The 19,663-nt window shown below is 42.6% G+C and overlaps 1 protein-coding gene across 1 annotated transcript in view; it reads left to right on the top strand.

Moving 5' to 3' along the window:
* The window catches only part of BRF1 (BRF1 general transcription factor IIIB subunit), a 627,002-nt gene that overhangs the window by 415,838 nt on the left and 191,501 nt on the right, over positions 1–19,663 (top strand). The gene's annotated exons all lie outside the window — the stretch shown is intronic.

A 19,663-nucleotide genomic window follows, 5' to 3' on the forward strand; every position in this document is an offset into this window, starting at 1 on the left:
GTGGAGCCGCTTTGTGTTTTACGGAGAAATATATTTCAGTTCCTGTGAATTATTTTAAATTTATTTATGTTCTTTAAAGATTCAGTGTAAGAATGAAAATGTTTGATGCTTTTTACTTACGCAGAAATGCTGTCATTCCTGGGTCGTCTGGAGATTATGTAGAATGAATTAGAGGGGCACGTCGTGGGTTATTGCATTACGTCAGCTTGTAGTGAGCTACCCATGCCTGCAGCATTTCCTGCTTATGTTATCGCTGTCGGGTGACTGCTCACTGAAATTTCAGAGTAAATCCAGCACACCAGTAGGGCAATGTCAAGTGAGGCAAAAAATGAGGAGTATATTTATTTGTAGTGTTTTCAGGGGGGTAGCTTCCTGCCAGCTACTGTAAATATGACATAGCAAAGGAATATTACACAACATTAGAATGGGCTGATGATTCCCGTCACAGCTTCGGCTGTCATCGCATGCTGGAAGCTGCCATAGACCGACTGCTGGAGGCAGTTCTAGGGTGCTAGTTCTAGGATAGGGAACAATCCTCTGCTGAAACAGACAGGGTTATTTTTTTTGGGGGGGGGGGGGGGGATGGATTTGTCATCAGTTAGCATGTTTATGATTTCTTGGCATATTTTCTACATATAATTGACCTCTGATGTCTTCATAAAGAGGACCTGTCACCTGCCCATGCTATCATGTAGCCGCCTTGTGACAGCAAAAAAAAAATAAAATAAAAAAAATACAAAGTATGAAAAGAGTTAGGGTCCTTTCACATGGGCTTTCCACCCAGCAGACTCTGTTTTACTCAGCGGTGATCAATCCGCCGATCCCCGCTGAGCAGGCAGATGACAGGTCCGTCTCCACTCACTTTGCAGAGACAGACCTGTCCGATCCCTGCTCTCCCCTTTGCAAGATCGGATGAAAACAGACCGCCTGTCCATTTTCATCCAATCCTATTTGATCTGATCCAATCCTCCCTATTTTCCATCCGTCTGGATTTCACGGACAGGATCGGATGTATAGCAGCGGTTGTCAGCGGACATGTTACCGCTAACATCCGCCGCTCCATAGGGAGCATCCGATCAGGTTTGCCTGAAAAACTGTCAGGCAGACGTGATGAGAAAGCCCGTGTGAAAGGGCCCTTAAATTATCCTTAACCGGAACCTTATGGCGCTTTTCCACTGCATGGAACCGAACAGTTCGGCACGCTTTTGTGCTTTTCCACTGCTGGTACAGCATGGTATAGTGTCGGAACGGTTCGGTACGGTACGGCGGCGCTTTTCCACTGCATGGAACCGAACGGTACGGTACGGTACAGCTCTGAAAAAACAGTACCTACTCGATTGTGGTTCCAACAGGTACCATAACTGGTACCATATCCCACAATCCTTTGCATGCAGTCACTTCTAGCCACTGATTGGTCAGAGAATCCCACCCACCCCGTTATTATCCCACCCACTTAACTTTAGTACTACTTTAGTGGAAAAGCAAACCTATACCGTACCGTACCGAACCGTTCCAACACCGTACCATGCGGTACCAGCAGTGGAAAAGCAAACTGGGCCAAGCAGGGTCGAGTAGAGCCGGTACTTGCAGTGGAAAAGTGCCAGTAGTGCTTCAATAATGTTTCATATCTTTACTCTAAGCAAGCCCCCACCACATACCCCCAGAAATCCCTCCCACTCCTAAAATCTCCCTTCCCTCCCAATACATATATATATAAATTTTTTTTAACTACTTTTTTTCCTTTCTTCTTTTTTTTTTTTTTTGTTAACCTCTGTTTTTCTTCCTGCATTACCTTTTTTCAATTTTTAAGCTCCTCAGTGTGAAAGGGCTCTTAGATTGTAAGCTCTAATGAGCAGGGCCCTCTGATTCCTCCTTTATTGAGCATTGTAACTGTACTGTCTACCGTCTTGTTGTAAAGCACTGCGCAAACTGTTGGCAGTATATAAATCCTGTATAATAATAATAATAATAATACATATTTTATATAAAGTATTCCACTGCAGACATGTTTATTGGGCTCCTGGTTGGGACTGTAGCCTCGTGTCACATGACTCTGTGGCATGTACCCTCGTTCTCATGCTCCAGTGTCCATGGAAGCTGTTACATTGAGTTTGAGTAGGGAATGATGAACCCAGACACACATTGGACTATTTTATAAGCAGGTTCAGTTTCATGGCAGGGCAGCCAAGTCTGGATGAGTGGCAGGCTGAAAATATAGACATTCAGCAGGTAGCTTATATCCACCGAGTCAGTTTAAATACAGAATGTTTGTGTGTTTGACTGGAGCGTATCTTCAACTCCAGCTTGTTCCCACTTGGCTATGTCCCTCATGGCTTCCCTCAGAATTGTTTGCAATAATTTAGTTGTCAGTATACAGGGAAGTCAGGTCATTGTCACCGCTGTTACAGGCATAATATTTCCATTTCCTACAATGGTTACACACTAAGCTCTTCACGCCGGGTCTCCAAGATTGCCTATCTTCTGCTTCTCATTAATTTCTTGCTGGCCCTGGCATAAAATACACCTCCAGCAGAATCAGCATCAAAGTAAGATGTCTACTTATGCCGCTCGGAGAAAGTCAATGGAGACACAACTTTAATTGTGTCTGTGGCATTTACAAGATTCAGTTCTCTTTCAGCCGTTGGCATTTTATGTTCATTTATATTCACAGGTACTCTGTGGAAATAGAGTAATTGCTGTTGATGGCTCAGTAAGGACAAGCTCCTTTAACCCACTTTGCTTGCATCGGAAACTGAAGATTCTAGGTCAGACTTGGTTCTGTGCTAAGTGTTTAACATAAATATATGGTTAATTACTTCCCACTTATTTATAGATTGTGAGTGTTGCAAACTTTGCCTTTAGCAATGCAAGAAATAGTGTCTGTACTTTAATTACATGTGCGTATAAACAAGAAGGCTGATTGTGTCGGTAGATTACACCCTTATCTAGTATGGCTATGTAATTCTAGGTGTGTATCATAATGCATAGTTTGCATCCTTTCATCGAAACTGGGTGCAAACTGGCATGTAGAAGTTAAAGAAGGTAGTTAAAGTGGTTGTTAATCCTCACATATACCCAGTGAAGTGAATAGCTCCAGATGATAGACAGAGTTTAAACAAATCCTCCTACATACGTTTTACTTGTATATCTGCTGCCTTCCCTGTTTTAGACCCTTTGAAAAGTGCAGATCGTGTTGAAAATCTTTCTTCATCTTTCAGCAGTACATAGGGGTGGGTGTGGAGACTGGACTTAAATTGTGTGAGAGCATATTGGAGGAAAGGGACACCCCCTTCCACATAGGCAGAGGAACCAAGGAACATGCAGAGCTGTATTCTGAGTAGACGAGCTCCCTGCTTATCTCCCTCCAAGCTTCCTCCCCAACACAAAATTTAAGCTCATGTTATCTCATGTGCCAGAGAACTTGTCAGAAGTGACTCATGCTGATAACAGAGGAACAAAGCGCCAAAGAGAAATGGCACTTAGAGCTTTGGAGAGAGATAAGTAAACACTACAGATATATGTGCTTAGCTCAAATTTCATGAATGGGGTTTACAACCACTAAACCTGGAACTTTGGCCATTCAGGGCCAAGGGGAAGATTCTGTTAATAAGGCATTGCTCCTATTGCCGATACTTGCTTTCATCACATTTACCTAAAAGACCCCATACAGGTATGGTGATTAGACCTATGTAAACTCAGATATGGAACTTACACAGAGCTTGCACTTGGCAGAAGCCATCTTATGCCTGAATATTGGGCCATTCAGCCAGGTAAAGCTGTTACTACTGAGAAGTTCCCAAATTGACTAGTTCCTTCCATCCCAACACATGCTGTGGATCAGTAAATATGATGGGCTGCCTCAGTGACAAATAGGAATGTGCAGGACGCACAAAGAGATGGACACGTTGGATGACTTCGGCATTCTTCCTTTACCTATAGTAACAAGGCTGATTTAAAGCTGTAACCAGCACTTATATGAAGTTATTACATGGAGCATGCCAATAGGAGGAGAGAGGAGCCAATCAGTGTGCTGCTTTTCCTTTCACTGTCCATTTCTGGGCTGGGGAGGGACAAGATCTGTAAGTGTTAAGCAGCCCATAGATGATTTATTTTTATTATTGTTATTCAACCAGTGAGTTGAAGGAAAAAAACTGACCTAATTTCCCTACCCATACATTTGAGGTAGATGGGAGAATCACTCCCGCTGAGCTATTGTGTTCTAACTTCCCCGCTGACGGCGCTGATTAAATGGCATTTATTTGAAAGGCTGGTTGTACAGAAATTGATGGTTAGATTGACTTCTGTACAATCAGGGTGCTCCTACATGGGTCAAAATTTAGACGATTCAGCAGAAAATGTTGATCAATGTATGGCTGGCTTTACTTAACTGCAGATCAGATAAGTCTGGTCTTTTGCCCTAAATAAAACTGGCTATACATTATGCAATTGTTTGTTCTTCAACCACGGGTTTGATTTCCCCATTCAACACAATGTTGATGAGGGAATTCCTCCTACTGCGCTTTTGTATTCTGACAGCGAGAGGTTTCCCCGCAATCAGAACACAATGAAAACTGCCGTTGGCTAAAGCTGGCAGCAGTAATGATACAAAGAAAAGAAATGACGGGCTGGTTGTACTAAAGCTTGTCCATAGATTGACTTCAGTATAACCAGCCTGCATATTGATAGATCAAAATTCTGCTGGTTCCTGCTGATACAGGGCTGTATAAATCCCAGGGCTGGATGGATAAAGATTCACATCCTTTGGCACCTAAGACCGCTCCCTGTATGCATTTCATCTGTGTATTTATCGGTTTGCCTGGAGCTCCAGCTTGAATTCTCCATCACCATCTGGCTTCTGATGTTCTGTGTATGGATGAGCTGACCCCTTTAACTTAAAGCAGAGTTCCGGCCTATTTTGCAACTTTAGTGATTCCTGGAGTGCTCGCTATTCTGATCAACAATTGGGCATTTTTAGTTTTTTCGGGGGTTCCTTACCTTATTTTCAGGGCATTTTTGATTGTACTTCCTCCTTCTCCCCCCTCTGTGGCCACAGCCACCGACATCACTTCCGCCTTTGTATTGCATCCTGGGAGCTGTTTGTCATCACTCCCAGGAGGCTGGAATCAGGAAGAACTCCCAGAACACTCCCTGGAATCAGGAAGGACACAGCAGATTACACTGCGGCTTCAGATGCCCACATCTAAGATGGCCACGCCCAGACAGCATTTTTAAAAGTAAGATTTTGACCAAAATCCAATACTGTACACCTTGTAAGCATGAGAATAGCGGTTCTGTAAAGGGCGATGGATTAGTATTATAGGGGTATTTTTAGTTAAAAAAGGTATTTGAGGCCGGAACTCCGCTTTAAATGTTAAAACGGATAAAAATGTGTTCTCTGTCATCATCAGTACAACTTATTAACATTAGTATTTTCATTTTATCTTTTAGCCTGTACCCTTATAGCACTGGTGTAACAAAGATGAGATGTTGTGGCCTGTAGACCGGAGAAGCAAAAGGTTAAAATCTGACTTCAGTGGTTAATACAGCCACTTTATATCTTCTACACTTTTCATATTGGAGACCCGTTTCTTTTGTGATCACCAAAGTGTGAATTGTTTTGTATTTGGTGTGTTGGTTACTGTTGCTATCAGGATTATTAGGGGACGGGAATAGCGCTGTTTTCAGGTGTGTCTATGTCCACGTCTCCTGTGTACAGGGCATGTCCATGATAAGAGACTGTTTGTATTTCTGCGCCTTTCAGATTACTGTCCGCTTCTGTTAGAGAACACAATGATGCCACATTTTCCAGCAGCACAGCACTGATCAGAACTATCACCAGCTCTTCCTGTACAGCTCTGTTATTGTGTTCCGACATTTAACCACCTCACTGCTGCGATTATTTCTTAAAGAAATATTGTCAACCTTTTCCACTGCTTAGGGGCACCTGGCAGGGATGCCCTCTGTCACCCCTGTTTGCCCTGCATTTAGAGCCTCTGGCAACAGGGTTACGTACAGCAGGTGATAAAGTTGGGTTTCAAAGGAGTACAGGAACAGATATTGTATCGTATGCTGATGATACCCTACTTTATTTGGATGATACTCAAGGTACTTTGAAGGCTGTTATGTCCCTTATTGATGCTTTTGGTGCCCTGTCCGGATTTTCCATTAAATTGATCAATAAATAATAAATCAATATAATAATAGATCAATAAACCAACCAATAAATCAGCTCTCATGCCTTTGGATGCCCCGACTACCCCCTTGCCTGAATGTTCTCAGCCACTTCAGATTGTTTCATCTTTTCACTATGGGTTAGATTCAGATCACCCCTAATTCAACCCAGTACATAGAGTTAAGTTTAATCCTGCTGCCCCGTAAATTTCGTGACAAATGTACAACTTGGTGCAAACTTCCGTTATCAGTAGTTGTTAGAATTAACCTTATAAAAATGGTATGGGCCCCTCAGCTTTTGTATGTATTTAACAACTCCCCAGTGTGGATACCGAGAAGTTGGTTCCTATAGACTCTCAGTTTAGAGAGCTGATCTGGCGCAACAAAGTGGTCCGTATTAGCCTATCAATCTTAGAGTATGGTAAAGATCAGGGAGGCATGGTGGTTCCCTACTCTAGGGCTTACTATCTAGCCTCTCAGTTGCGGCAGTTGAGAGGTTGGGGTTATGTAGAACCTTTGGATCCTATTTGTAATATTGTTATTCCCCATGGGGTGGAAGATATCACCCTCACATATTTAGAGGCAGGATTTATGCACCCGGATCCAAGGGCCCTAATAGTGGCCTTATTAACCACTTAAGCCCCGGAAGATTTTACCCCCATTCCGACCAGGGGGTATTTTGCGATTCGGCACTGCGTGACTTTAACGGACAATTGCGCGGTCGTGCGACGCTGTACCTAAACGAATTTGGCGTCCTTTTTTTTCCCACAAACAGAGCTTTCTTTTGGTGGTATTTGATCACCTGTGCGATTTTTTGATCACGCGCTATAAACAAAAAAAGAGCGTCAATTTTGCAAAAATAGCAATATTTTTCACATTTTTTTTATATGAAATTCCCCCCTAAAAAAATGTAAAAATCAAAATTTTTTAACATTTTCGGCCAATTTGTTTTATGCTACCTATGTTTGGTAAAAAAAATCGCAAAAATTTTGATTGGTTTGCGCAAAAGTTATCGCGTTTACTAACAAAGGGAAAGATTTTTGTCATTTTTGTTGTTTTTTTTTTTAACGCGTAATGGCGGCGATCTGCGATTTTTTTGCGGTACTGCGACATTGCGGCGGACAGATCGGACCCTTGACTGACATTTTTGACACTTTTGGGGTTACCAGTGACATTTCTACAGTAATCAGTGCTATATATATGCACTGTTACTGTAAAAATACACTGGTAGTGAAGGGGTTAACTTTATTTGGGAGGGAGGGGCTGTGTGTGTCCCTAGGGGCGTGCTTTCTACTGTGATTGGCTGTGGCTTGAGCTGTAAGGACACTGATCAACAGATCTACATAGTAGATCCATGTGATCAGTGTCTTTACAGCGAGGAGAATGACAGGTGGCTTGTTTACACAAGCTGCCTGACATTCTCCCTCTCCCCCGCCGATCGCCGAGTGGCCGGCGGACATCGGGTCCGCTGGTCACACGCGCGGGGGGGTCCGTGACCATGCGGGAGCGGAAGCGCGCCTACGGGGGCGCGCGCTCGCTCCCTAGACCCTCACAAGCAAGAGACGTAGCCCTACGTTAGTTTGCCTGTGAGGGGCTGACCGCCGACGTAGATAGTTGTGCGGCGGTCGGCAAGTGGTTAAGGACGCTATGGTCTTATGTTAAAAATATGTTAGGAATCCGGGGGTTTTTTTACCACATACTCCACTGTGGCGTAAATCTAACTATACTGAAGTGCTTAAATTAGAGGGTTTCCAAGACTGGGAAAAAATGGGCATATGCTATATAATGGTTCAATCCTTAAATCCTTCCTAAACTTACAACCAGATACACTTTAGCACACTTGTGCTGACTAGTATTCTAGTGTTTCTCTTTTCTCTCAATTTCTCTCCATCAGTCAGCTAATGTCATCCCAGTGTTAAAAGAGAGGGGCACAGGAGGGTCAAACAAGGATGCTGTGGAGGCAACAGACATCCTCCCTATTAACTAATGATGTAATTGGTTGTTAGGATGCCAATGTCTAGAAAGTCGTAATGGTGCATAATGAAAACCTGTGATTCAGTTAAACTAAAATGCAGGCTTAATCCTCCTGCTGGCTTGTATACATTTTTTGGGCACTTTTTAGGCATGTTGCCAAGACACCCTTGAAGAAATCCCAAGGCACTCTGGTTGAAAAAGGTTGCTCTATGGCATTGAAGTTGTATTACAGTTGGACCAAGAAGTGCAGGAACCTTTTCTAAAGTAGGAGCGACTTGTGTCGATCAGGTAAGAAGGCTTTCATAGGGAAACATTGAATCTGATAGGTCATGCGACTTGTGCTCGCACGTCTGATTCCATGTCACACCAGTGTGATCCGCACCTAAATTATTCTAGGCATAGGAGAGCATTGGTCAATGGAACCATCTTCTAACCATCTGTATAATACCAGACTATATTAACACGGCACTTTGCTTTTAAATGTGTTTTTGATTTCCCAATATAGAAGTAGAACTCCACTAGCTTCCGGTTCCCAACAGCTATATTAGGTATCATTGCGGAACTTTCTTGGGGCTTCTTATGTCTTAGGTCATACATAGTGATACCAGCAATGGCTAGTGGTGGTCCTGAACTTATGAGACATCCTTCAGTCAAAAACAAGCATTTGAGGTTATTAGACTGCAGAACATTGCCATTTAAGTGATGCAATGTATTGGCTAATTTAGGTTAATACCAAAGTATTTGGGATCCATTAGGACTTAAATTTGAGGTGGATTAGGTTTTGTTTTTTTTTCAGAAAGGCATGCAAAGACATAATTTTGTGGTTGCTCATAGTGCTCCTTTTAATGCTTTTATCCTTTTTCCTTGCAGCAGTTGAACAGCTAATTTGACGCTTATTAATTTTAACGAAAGGCCGAAAAGTTAGTCTCTGAAAATGCTAAAAACAAGAAAAAAAATTATATTTTGTAAAGAAAAAGTCCCTGAGGTTGCATACAGATTGGCAAATATTTTTCTTAACCACTTAAGCCCCGGAGGATTTTCCTGCTAAAAGACCAGGGGGTATTTTGCGATTCGGCACTGCGTGACTTTAACGGACAATTGCGCGGTCGTGCAACGCTGTACCTAAACGATTTTGACGTTCTTTTTTTCCCACAAACAGAGCTTTCTTTTGGTGGTATTTGATCACCTGTGCGATTTTTTGATCACGCGCTATAAACAAAAAAAGAGCGACAATTTTGCAAAAATAGCATTATTTTTCACATTTTTTTATATGAAATTCCCCAAAAAAAAATGTAAAAATCAAATTTTTTTTAAATTTTCGGCCAATTTGTTTTATCCTACCTATGTTTGGTAAAAAAAAATCGCAAAAAGCGTATTTTGATTGGTTTGCGCAAAAGTTATCGCGTTTACTAACAAAGGGAAAGATTTTTGTCATTTTTGTTGTTTTTTTTTTAACGCGTAATGGCGGCGATCTGCGATTTTTTTTGCGGGACTGCGACATTGCGGCGGACAGATCAGACCCTTGACTGACATTTTTGACACTTTTGGGGTTACCAGTGACATTTCTACAGTAATCAGTGCTATACATATGCACTGTTACTGTAAAAATACACTGGCAGTGAAGGGGTTAACTTTATTTGGGAGGGAGGGGCTGTGTGTGTCCCTAGGGGCATGGTTTCTACTGTGATTGGCTGTGGCTCTAGCTGTAAGGACACTGATCAACGGATCTACATACTAGATCCGAGTGATCAGTGTCTTTACAGCGAGGAGAATGACAGGCAGCTTGTTTACACAAGCTGCCTGACATTCTCCCTCTCCCCCGACGATCGCCGAGTGGCCGGCGGACATCGGGTCCGCTGGTCACACGCGCGGGGGGGTCCGTGACCGCGCGGGAGCGCGCCTCTGCGGGCGCGCGCTCGCTCCCCAGACCCTCCCAGGCTAGTGACGTTAATTAACGTCACTCTGCCTGGCAGGGGCTGACCGCCGCAGTAAATCTACTTGCGGCGGTCGGCAAGCGGTTAATAGTATGTAGAGTACTTGTAACAGTTAAAAGTATTCATAGATTTACAAGTCGAATGTTCCTTTTCTGTCATGAGAAAAACATAAAACCCTTCACACTAATGAATCCGATCAGACCATCCATTGCTCTCTATGGAGTGGCGGATGTCAGTAGACATTTATACGCTGACAACGGCCAACATCCGATCCTGTCCTCTAAAAACAGACGAATGGAAACAGACTGCAGCACCATGCATTTCAGTATTATGTGTTATTGGAAAAGAGTCAGGGACTTCTTGTTTGCGTTTCTTGCGTGTAGGGCAGCCCCTTTAAAATGGATAAGGAGGTTCTACACACAACGCACGGGAACATGCAAAAAAAAACGCATTGAAACACACCTGTGCTTGGTGGCACCTGTAGGTATTGTGACTAGTGATCCAGGAAGAGGAGAGGAGAAGACAAGTATTCATAGATTTACAAGACTCCAGGAAATGCACCAATTGATTGGCTGTGTTTAACATAACTGCAATAGATTTCAGGAAAATGAAATTATACAGGATTTATACATCGCTTTACAACATAAGAGAAGACAGTACAATTAAAATATAGTTTATTAAAAAAAATACTTCTACATCAAGAAACATGGCTGCTGTTGCTGATGTTGCCTTGTAAAAATGGCTTTTGCCATGCTAATGCATAGGCTTTTAACCGCTTCCGGACCGCCCGCCACATATATACTGCAGCAGGACTGCCCTGACGGCAATCGGGAGTCCTTGGTGTCCAAGGTAGATTTGGCCCTGGGCAAACGGACTAGCAAAAAGTGTCCCCGCCTTCACCTGTTTCCTCTGTCTCATCAGATTCAGGATCTGATTCGGCCACCATAGATGCGAGTTACCCTTCAAGGTCTGTGTCCACGCACCCCGCTTGCTTAGATAGTGAGGATGATTCCTCTCTGCTCCTCTAGTCGCACATGAAAAGGTGCTAGTGGATGCACTAATTGTATCAGTGCGGGAAACCTTAAAGATGGAGGATGTGACCAACACATCATCGGAGGCGTTGGTCACCTTTGGCACCCACAGGTCCTCAAAAGCGGCAAAGGTGTTCCTCTTTCCTGCCTTCTTTGACAATATTGTCCCAAAACAGTGGGGGTGCCTGAAACGCACCTTTGCAATCCCTGAGCGTTTTGCAATGTGGTACCCCTATGAGGATTCCCTCCTTTAAAAAATGGACGGTTCCTCCTGTAGTGGACTCCCTGATTTTCAGGTTGAATAAGGCCACCGTAATCCCGGTTGAAGAGTCCCTGGTCTTCACAGATCCGGCTGATAGGCGGTCGGAGGCCTTGACCCGCCATATGTTCACCGTGGCTGGTTCGGCATTTAGACTGGTATTTACTATTGCCCTGGGGTCGCAATCTTTGACAGAGTGGTCAAAACTTCTACGCCGGGACCTAGAGGGGGAACAGCCCCCCAAGTTCCTTTGCAGAGCTGTCAGGTTAGTTGGTCCAAGTGCTACAGTTTCTGTGACGCCTCTTTGGATACCGCTCCCTTGATTTCTAGACTGTCTGTCTTAGCGGTGGTCCTGTGGCGTATTATCTAGCTAAAATACTGGTCTGTGGACAAGGCTTCTAAGAAGACCTTATCCGATCTTCCATTTTTGAGGGATCGCCTGTTTGGAACTTCCTTGGATGACATCATCAAAGGCCTCACAGGGTCAAAGAGTACTCTTCTTCCTCAGGCTTCCAAGGGTAAGGAGTCCCGTCGCAAACGGGGGGCCTTTCTTTTTGGCTCAAAAGAGGCCTTTTCGTCCCTTAGGGTCTCAAGGCAAGGGATATAAGCCTTTCAGGGGTTCCGCCAGGGGTTCTAAGAGGTCTTCGTCCGGCAATCCCCGAGCGGGTTCTGCCAGACCTGCGGACAAGACTTCCACATGAAGGGGTGCCCTCACCCGTATATGGGGTGGGGGGACGTCTTTGCTGGTATGGGGATCCGTGGACCTACCTGATCCAGGACAAGTGGGTCCACGAAGTCATTCGCTCCGGCTACAAGATTGAGTTTCGATCGTACTCTCAGGAAAGGTTCTTCCTTTCCAACCTGCACTTGTCCCCAGATCACTTAGGGGATCTCAATAGGGCAGTGCAAGACTTGTTACTTCAAGGGGTGATTGTTCTGGTTTCCGATATCAGAACGTTTTCAAGGTTTTTACTCAAACCTGTTTACGGTTCCCAGGAGGGAAGGCAAGGTGCATCCCATTCTGGACCTCAAGGCGCTAAACTGCTTTTAGCGGGTACAGAAGTTCGTAATGGAATCCATTCGCACGGTAGTGGCATTTCTATATCAGGAGGATTTCCTCGCCTCCATCCACATCAATGATGCCTACCTTCACATTCCAATATGTGCCGCCCACCTTCGCTTCCTCTGCTTTGCCGTGGGCGAGGAGCAATATCAGTTTGTGGCGGTACCCTTTGGTCTCACCTCCGCTCCTCGGGTAATCACAAAGGTATTGGCCCCAGTGCTAGCATTGCTGCATCAGCGGGGGATAGCGCTACTGGGGTATCTGGATGATCTGCTTTTACGAGCAGAGTCTTTGACTGCTCTGTTGGACAACTTGGAGATTACTCTGTGAACTCTGAAGGAGTTTGGTTGGATTCTGAATCTTCAGAAGTCTGCTCTGGTTCCGTCCACAAGTCTGGACTATCTGGGTCTGATGCTGGAGTGTTTCTTCCTCAGGAAAAACTTCAGAAATTGCAGGAGGCAAGACGGTCATCTCTTCGGACTTGCATGCGGGTGCTGGGCCTGATGGTGTCTACCTTTGAGGGGGTACCATTTGCACAGTTCCACACGAGATCTCTGCAAAAGGAGATTCTGGTGTGAGATCTCCAGGGGTGTCCGGTACGGATTCATTCAGACAGTGCCATGGCCGTGGCCTATGTCAATCACCAAGGGGGCACAAGAAGTGTCCTGGCAGCTCGGGAAGTAGCCAGCATTCTAAGGTGGGCAGAACAAATCATACCAGCTAGTACTGCAGCTCATTCCAGTGAATGGATTGCTGTGCCCATGCAATCCTGGCACGTAGAACCACTTAGATGTGAACCTATCCCTAACTTATTGCCTGGGATTGCTTAGCAGACTAAGATGCCCTAAGAGTACTAAGCAGCAAGCATATACAGTATGCAATGAACTAGTATTGCTGTCTCTGTGTAGACACTTTAGAACATATATAAACTTCTTTTTTCTTTTTTTTAACAAGAACTATACTTTTACTAATTCTAAAATAAACAGCCCCTTCCTCTGTTCATTGTACCAATACACCTTTGGCCTTGCTCCAGATCAGGGGCAACCTTCACCTGGTACTCTTGTCCTCCTAAAAATGTTGGGGTGGCAAAGAAATGTGCTGGCTGGTCTATTCATTATGAGCCTTAATCAAAAAGGCATCTCCCTGCAGGCTTGCAAGTAGACCATGTTTACATTAGAGGTTATGGAGAATTGGCCACAAAAATAATATCAGCATATGGCTCCTATACTGGCTTGCCTGCTTATCTTCGTCAAATACAAAGGGGTACAGATAGGTAGAGTGTGTGTGTGTGTGTGTGTGTGTGTGTGTGTGTGTGTGTGTGTGTGGGGCTCTTTGCTAAAAGTATAATTAGGATGATCAACACCTACAAGATGTGAGTGTTGAATTAAAATCCTTATGATAAAAGAAATCAAACATAACCCTAATTTTACTGAGTTGATTCAACAAATTTAATTTTAAGATTGCTTTGTCAGGCCAAAGTGTATCACTGCTCAGTCTTATGGGCAAACAAATAGAAGCACTTTTCTGAGAGCTGTTCTCATATGTTGCTGGTTTAGGATGCAGACAGTGAGAAATTTTCTCCACTGTGTACTTTGCCTGTTAAACCTATTAGTGATGTTTTGCCAGAACGACTTAAATACCATTTTAATTCCCTTTGTATAAATTAAACTGGACAATTGTAGAGACCCTGAACCTTTCCTTGGCAGTTGTTAGGTTTGTTTTAGCCAACAATTATATCTGCAAAGCTGTCTTGTCTGTTTTCCCATTTAAAAGGTGAATGTCAGATAAAACCCCTAAGTAAAAAAATATTGGTAATGACCACAATTAAATAAGGGCTCCGATTTAATCAAAAAATCTGGGTATTATTTTAACATAATATATCCAGTTATCACTTTTCTTACTTTCCTTACAGCTGGAGATCAGCTAATTTGCAAAGCGGGACCTGTCACCTTTGGCTCTTGCCTGAAGTACACGGTCTTTGTTTATGCTTGTATAAAATATATACTGTATAAATAACAGGTTTGTGTGTATGTATAAATATATACAGTATTATAAAAATTGAGACTAATATTACAGCTAATATTCAGGAGATATACAGTATCTCACAAAAGTGAGTACACCCCTCACATTTTTGTAAATATCTTATATCTTTTCTTGTGACAACACTGAAGAAATGACACCTTGCTACAATGTAAAGTAGTGAGTGTTCAGCTTGTATAACAGTGTAAATTTGCTGTCCCCGCAAAATAATCCAACACAGCTATTAATGTCTAAACCGCTGGCAACAAAAGTGAGGACACCCCTAAGTTAAAATGTCCAAATTGGGCCCAATTAGCTATTTTTCCTCCCCAGTGTTATGTGACTTGTTAGAGTTACAAGGTCTCTGGCGTGAATGGGGAGCGGGTGTGTTAAATTTGGTGGTATCGCTCTCACTCTCTCATACTGGTCACTGGCAGTTCAACATGGCACCTCATAGCAAAGAACTCTCTGAGGATCTAAAAAAAGAATTGTTGCTCTACATAAAGATGGCCTAGGCTAGAAGAAGATTGCCAAGAACATGAAACTGAGCTGCCAAAAGACGTTAGGTGCACGTGCTCAGTGTTATATCCAGAAGTTGTCTTTGGGAAATAGACGTATGGGTGCTGGCAGCATTGCTGCAGAGTTTGAAGGGGTGGGGGGTCAGCCTGTCAGTGCTCAGACCATACGCCGCACACTGCATCAAATTTATCTGCATGGCTGTCATCCCAGAAGGAAGCCTCTTGTAAATATGATGCATTAAAAAGACTGCAAACAGTTTGCTGAAGACAAGCAGACTAAGGACATGGATTACTGGAACCATGTCCTGTGGTCTGATGAGACCAAGATAATCTTATTTGATTCAGATAGTTTGAAGCGTGTGTGGCGGCAACCAGGTGGGAGTACAAAGACAAGTGCATGTTGCCTACAATCAAGCATGGTGGTGGGAGTGTCATGGTCTGGGGCTGCTTGAGTGCTGCCGGCACTGGGGAGCTACAGTTCATTGAGGGAACCATGAATGCCAACATGTACTGTGACATACGGATCCCCTCCTTTCAGGGACTGGGCCATAGGGCAGTATTCCAACATAACGACCTCCCAAGACGACCACTGCCTTGCTAAAGAAGCTGAGGGTAAAGGTGATGGACTGGCCAAGCATGTCTCCAGACCTAAACTCTATTGAGCATCTGTGGGGCAGCCTCAAATGGAAGGTGGAAGAGCGCAAGTTCTCTAACATCCACCAGCTCTGTGATGTCGTCATGGAGGAGTGGAAAAGTACTCCAGTTGCAACCTGTGAAGCTCTGGTGAACTCCATGTCCAAGAGGGTTAAGGGAGTGCTGGAAAATAATGGTAGCCACACAAAATATTGCCACTGCGCCCGATTTGGACATTTCCACTTAAGGGTGTACTCACTTTTGTTGCCAGCGGTTTAGACAATAATAGTTGTGTTGAGTTTTTTGAGGGGACAGCAAATTTACACTGTTATACAAGCTGTACACTCACTACTTTACATTGTAGCAAAGTGTAATTTCTTCAATATTGTCACATAAAAAGATATAATAAAATGTTTACAAAAATGTGACGGGTGCACTCACTTTTGTGAGATACTGTATATATGTGTGTGTGTACATATATATATATATATATATATATATATATATATATATATATATATATATATATATATATATATATATATAAAACACACACTGGTGCATGTCCTAAAATTACGAATATCATAAAAAGTTAAGTCATGTCAGTAATTCAATTCAAAATGTGAAACTCCCATATTTTATGAAGATGCGTTACACACAGTGATAGATTTCAAGCATTTCTTACTTTTAAATTTGATGATTATGGCTTACAGGTAGTGAAAGCCCAAAAATCATTATCTCATAAAATAAGAATATTACATAAGACCAATAAAAATAAAAAGGATTTTTAATACAGAAATGTTGGCTTACTGAAAAGTATGTCCATGTACAGTATAGTGTGCACTCAATACTTGGTTGGGGCTTATTTTGCATGAATTACTGCATCAATGCAGCGTGGCATGGAGGCGATCATCCTGTGGTACTGCTGAGGTTTTATGGAAGCCCAGGTTTCTTTGATAGTGACCTTCAGCTCGTCTGCATTGTTGTCTGGTGTCTCTCATCTGCCTCTTGACAATACCCCCAGGATTCTTTATGGGGTTTATGTCAGGCAAGTTTGCTGGCCAATCAAGCACAGTGATACCATGATCATTAAACCAGGTATTGGTACTTTTGGCAGTGTGGGCAGGTGCTAAGTCCTGCTGGAAAATGTAATCAGCACCTCCATAAAGCTGGTCAATAGAGGGAAGCATGAAGTGCTCTAGAATTTCCTGGTAAAGGTCTGCACTGACTTTTGACTTGATAAAACACAGTGGACCAACACCAGCAGATAACATGGCTCCCCCAATCATCACAGACTCTGGACAATTTTGCATTTCACTTGGAAATCAAGGTCCCAGAGTCAGGAGGAAGAGTGGAGAGGCGCAGAATCCATTGCATGAGGTCTAGTGTGAAGTTTCCACAGTCCGTGATGATTTGGGGAGCACCATGTCATCTGCTGGTGTTGGTGCACTGTGTTTTATCAAGTCCAAAGTCAGAGTAGCCCTCTACCAGGAAATTCTAGAGCACTTCCCTCTGCTGACCAGCTTTATGGAGATGCTGATTTAATTTTCCAGTAGGATTTGGCACCTGCCCACACTTCCAAAAGTACCAATACCTGGTTTAATGATCATGGTATCACTGTGGATTAATTTGAAAGAAGCTCTGACCAAGTATTAAGTGCAAACTATACTTGTACATGGGCATACTTTTCAGTAAGCCAATATTTCTTTATTAAAAGTCATTTTTCTTATTCATTCATTGATGGACACAGCTCCTGGTATATCCATTGGGTTATACTGCCCCCTACCGGAGTAGGACACTAGGCAGAAAATAATTCTGGCTACACCCATGGGCAGTCACGGGGTATACTCCCTCTCTCTGCTATAGCCACTCAGTTTTTTTTCTGCCTAGTCAGGAGTAAGGACCTAGTTCCTTGCTTGAAATTTATTCAAAAAAAGAGCAAAAAAGAAAAAAGACATAATAAATAATACATACATATGAAACAGACATGGGTGTCTAGCCCTAAAATGACCACATCATATGGTAACTAGGTACAATGTAATATTATAGTAGGTACAACAAGTGGTAATTACACCTGACGTGTTTCTGGAAAATTATCCGTCTTCAGGGGTGTTGTGACATACATTTGTGACAGAGTACGTCTAATGGAAACAAAAGAGAGACTAGGTAAGACACAAGCACATATTTATACAATGACAATATTCATCAAATCCATCAATGATAGACCTTGATCATACAAATAGTTACTCCCATAACATAGATGAGTCAGAAAGCTAAAGCCATAAATTTAAAATCATATGCGAATCGTCCAGTCTCTGCAGGGATGGAAGATGGAATGACATGGTCCCGGTCAATCTCTCAATGGAGGAAAAAAAGCACGAAAGCCCAGCCAGACCCCCCAAAGGGGTGGAAAAAGGGCCAGGGCTATAAATCTTGCTGGAATATGGCACAAAAGGGGGGGGGGGACAAAAAAGAGGGGGGGGGGGTAAGAACTATATATGTGTATACAAAGCTTACATCAAAACATGCCTTTACATATACATAGATCAGATATATGGAGTAAATATCATGCATATGGGAATGTTGTTGCATACAAAGCAAAAACAAGAGCATATATATATGTCCCTCTGTGAGCCCAACACTAGGCTCAAAAGTTGATGTATGGCAAGTGAAAAACAGTAAATGATGTTAAAAAGAAAGCCAGCTATTGCTGAGAAAATGTCTGTATTGCCAGGGCAGGGAGCCATTCATTATTACAAGTAATGGTATGCGCCTGAAAAAAGTATATACAGGCAAATCCGACCATACTAAATGAAAATAGCCTGCAGGAGGGAGATTGAGATACCATAATCCCTAGAGGGATCCAGCAAGGATCCAATAGGTAAGATACATAAGGCATGATAAAGATAGGCTAATACAGTATAAATAATTATCTGAAATAGCAATTCTAATGAAGATGGCTTAGAGTGGAGCAGAGTGTTTACCTGTGCAAGATGGTAATGGGACAAAAAAGGAGAATTGCAGAGCCACCTATCCCGGAGTGCCGGCCAGAAGGAGACCAGAGATGGAAATGGATGGCCATTGCTGTCTAAATATCACACCAAACGATATGCCTCTACAGGTGAGCAGAGGGGTCAAAAAAGGTTTGTTTTTTTAAGTGAATATAAAATTGGCATATAAAAACATACATTTGAGTATTATTTATCACTTGTAGACTGCAGGTGATGAGATTCAAAAATTTCCGACTTGTTTCTGCAGTTGCTATGTAAAACATAGAAAACTGAATGACTCAGAGGTTGGATACTCCTCTCTTCTAGCTGTTGGGGGAACATCTCAATTGTACAGCATAAAGGCAATTGCTGTGCTTTTCAGTTATATAGCCCAGCATGCTTCCCAGACTGATTGTCGTGATACGCCGTGTAACAGATGTTTACTTGCTGAATTACTATTTCATACAAATAGTATAAGAGTATAAAACATCAGTTGATTATCAACTTCCAAAAGAAGTTATATTTGTCTACAACAGGGCTTGATAAATTTGCTTGAATCTAGGAGCCAGCTAAAAAAAGTTTGGAGCCATTTTTTATTTATTTTTTCTTACTAACAAAGCTTTATTTTCAGCGACAAAACCCCTTCTCTTCTGTTGCCCTATGACACCTTAAAGATAAAAAAAAAGTGGTCATTCCAATTTTTTATGTCACACGATATTACCGCAAAGATCTAGGAATTTTAGTAAAACACACCTTTAACCACTTTAGCCCCGGAGGATTTGGCTGCTCAAAGACCAGGGCCTATTTTGCGATTCGGCACTGTGTGAATTTAACGGACAATTGCGCGGTTGTGCGACACTGTACCCAAATGAAAGATTTTTAATTTTTCCGCTATAAACAAAAAAAGAGCGACAATTTTGATAAAATAACAATATTTTTCAAATTTTTTTTATATGAAATTCTCAAAAACAAAAATTAAAAATCTACATTTTTAACATTTTAGGCCAATTTGTTTTCTGCTACATATTTTTGGTAAAAAAAAATCGCAATGAGCGTATTTTGATTGGTTTG

This window comes from Pelophylax lessonae (genome assembly GCF_965119305.1).
Source record: "Pelophylax lessonae genome assembly, chromosome: 13".
Classification (NCBI taxonomy): domain Eukaryota; kingdom Metazoa; phylum Chordata; class Amphibia; order Anura; family Ranidae; genus Pelophylax; species Pelophylax lessonae.